Genomic DNA, 3,600 nt, shown 5'->3' on the forward strand with positions numbered 1-3,600 from the left:
TATATATATATATATATATATATATATATATATATATGAAATCTTCTCCTATTAGAATATAAGCTCCTAGTGGGCAGGGACTCTCTTGCTTCCTGTTTTTATATCCCTGGGGCTTAGCATAGTGTTTGGCACATATTAAGTACTTAATAAAGACTTTCTAGCGTTCATTCATTTAGACATTCATTCATTCATAAAAGTTTTACTATGCTTTGTCTTGGTCAGATCACATCTGAAACACTGCTTTTGGTTCAGATCATCATATTTTATGAAAGAGACTGATATTGTTTGAGCCAAACTGGCTTCCTTTCTAGTGTTCACCTGTGACACTCCAACTCCCATTTCCATACCTGGCACAGATGTTCCCCAAGCCTGAAAGGTATTACCTTCTCATTTCTGCCTCTTCTAATTTCCAGTTTCCTTTAAGACTCAGTTCACACACAATTGTCTTTTTGAGATTTTTCTTCATTTCCCCAGTTGAAAGTGTCTTGTATTGGAGTGACTAGGTGGTACAGTGAATAGACCACTGGGCCTGGAGTCAGAAGGACGTGAGTTCAAATCCAGCCTCAGATACTTAACACTTACAAATTATGTGACCTTGGGCAAGTCACTTAACCCCAATTGCCCTGCCTTCACACCTCCAAAAAAAGCAATGAAACAAAAAGTGTCTTGTATTTGTTTAGTATGGGCTTCAGAGTGTGGATATGGAGGCAGGGGGGAGGTGGTGCAATGAACCTGGAAACAGGAAAACCATTTAAAATCTTTCCCCAGTTTTCCCAGCTGTAAAATGGGGATAATGACAATACTACTTCTCAGGATTGTTTTGAGAATCAGATGAGGTAATACTTATAAAGTACCTAGTACAGTGTCAGTCACATAGTAGGTGCTATATAAATACTTGTTCTCTTCCCCTTTCACATATACCTATGCAACTAAGTGGTACCGTGGATAGAAAGCCAGACCTGGAATCAGGAAGACCAGCGTTAAAGTCTGGCCTTATACACTTACTAGCTGTGTGACCCTGGGCAAATAACTTAACTGTTTGCTTCAGTTTCCTCTTTTGTAAAATGAGCTGCAGAAGAAAATGGCAAACCACTCCAATAATTTTGCCAAAAAAAAAAAACAACTTCAAATGGCTCCAACAGAAATAACTAAACAACAGCAATGCATGTTCTTGTCTTTCCTTTAGTAACAAAAAGCTCTTCAAGGGAAAAGACTGTTTTGCTTCTTTCTTCCTAGCCTCAGAACCTAACCTGGTACACTGTTAGCAATTAACAGGTGCTTCTTGATTGATAGACAAATTTATCTGTGTCTAGAAGACGTCATCTGGTATGGTGGTGGAGATGATGCCAAGTAAAGAGTAGCTGAAGGATTTGGGGATGTGTACCTTATAGAAAATAAGGTGTACTAGAGGGACTGGGGTGAAGGCATGAAAGTTATCTTCAAGTGTATGAAGAACTTTCTTGTGAAAGGCTGAAAATACTTGTCCTAACTAGCCCAAAAGTGTGTGTGGGGGGAAATCAAACATCTATTAAGTGTTTACTACATTCCGGGCTCTATGCTAAGCACTTTTCCAAATATTATCTCATTTGATCCCATTTGATCCCAAGATGGCAGCAATGGAAGGATTAAGAAGCAGATTTCAGCTTGAATGGAGAAAAACCTTTCTAACAATTAAATAGTCTTAAAGTGTAATAATTTCCTTCATGAGTTAGTGAGTTTCCTATCATTGAAGGTCTTCCAATGGAGTTTTGATAAACACTTGTCAAGGATGTTGGAGAGAGGATTGCTGTGTAGGCAGAGGTTTGATGAAATGGCCTCTAAAGTCCCTTGCAACTCTTAGATTGTATGATTGTTAGGATCCTAGGATTTAAAGCTGGAAAAGAATTTGAACATTATCTACTCCAAATACTTCCTTTTATAGGTGAGGAAACGGAAGCTGAGAGAAGTTAAATAATTTGCCTATGGTCATATGGTGCAGCTAGGTGGCATAGTAGATAGAACAGTGAGGTTGAAATCAGAAAGATCTGAGTTCAAATCTGGCCTCAGACACTAGAGTGTGACCCTGGGCAAGTCACTTAACCTCATTTGTCTTAGTTTATCATTCGTAAAAATAAACTGGGAAAGGAAATGACATCCACTATCATTTCTTTACCAAGAAAACCACAAATGAAGTCGTGAAAAGTCAGACACAAGCAAACAGCAAGGTTACATGTAAGGAGGGTCCATATTTGGACTCAGAACCTCTAACTTCAAATTCAGTGCTGATTCAAACATACTATGTTGATCAGATTAAAACTTAACAATAGGGCGGCTAGGTGGCACAGTGAGTAAAGAGCTGGCCCCAGAGTCGGGAGGACCCAAGTTGGGTTCCGGACTGAGACACTTAACACCCACACAAAAAAACTAGCCATGTAACCTTGGGCAAGTTACTTAACCCCAATTGCCCTCCAAAAACAAAACAAAACAACTTAACAATAACTGTGAAGTATAGCTAAAAATTTGGGTGGTATGGTGGGAAAAAAAGTGGTTCTGGATTCAGAAATGCTGGACTCAAATCCTTTCTCTGATACTATCAACAGAAACTCTGACCTACTATCATAAACTTTACTGGGCCTCAGTTTCCTCATCTGTAAAACAAAGGGGTTGAAGTAAATGGCTTTTAATATCCCTTTTAGTTCTACTATCCTATGACATGGGTTGGGATTTCAAAGCCTGGAAAACTTAGAATGTCAGAACTGGATATATGGGAACTTACTGTTAATTTTTATGATCCTTATAAGTCTAGAACTGGAAGGAGAGTTAGTGATTATCTAATCTCCTTTTGTGGGGGCAGCACAAGGGGAGGTAAACAATAGAAACAGAACCTAGGGTTTCATTGGTATTGAGAACTGCTATGAAGGACTCTTTTCTAACAGAGATCATCACCTTCTATGCAACTTAGTCTTAGATGGATACCTAGAACTTGCCCAGGGTCACCAGTCAAATGACTTGCCCAGGGTCACAAAGACAATATATGATAGAAACAGGACTTGAATGCCGGCCTTCTTGACTTTGAGACTAGCTCTTGATCTAGCAAGCTATGCTCCCACTCTATCTCTCATTTTAGAAGTGAGAAAACAAATTAGAGTATTTGACTTTCCCAAGATAATTGTTACTAAACATCAAAGGCAGAATTAGAGCCTGTATCCTTCAAAGAACTCCAGAGTCAGTCTATAAAGAATAAAAATCCTGGAAAGGGGTAATGACTTACCCATGGTCAGATTGCAAGTTATATTAGTAGCAAGAGCTGGAATTTGAACTAAAGTCTCTGATTCTTGTGTTCTTCTCCCTTCACTAGAGGCAAAAATTGGTTAATATTTCAGTGATAGATTGCTATGCTCAAGAAAATATAAGGGTGAGTCCTAGGGCCCTGTTTCTTTTCCTTGATCCTCTTCTCCACATAGATCTGGAGTTAGTTTGCTGGACACTTCTTAGGAAACCAAGAAACTGCCCCCGGATGTGATGGATCTAAGGGAGTGTGTCCCTTGCCTAGGGAACAGGCCACTGGGAATAAACAAATGGTTTTCCTCTTGTGCCCCTGAATATTTAATCTTCTATTTA

This window comes from Petaurus breviceps, unplaced genomic scaffold (assembly GCF_028583685.1).
Source record: "Petaurus breviceps papuanus isolate PSGF00001 unplaced genomic scaffold, PetGlider_PUasm1.0 171, whole genome shotgun sequence".
Classification (NCBI taxonomy): domain Eukaryota; kingdom Metazoa; phylum Chordata; class Mammalia; order Diprotodontia; family Petauridae; genus Petaurus; species Petaurus breviceps.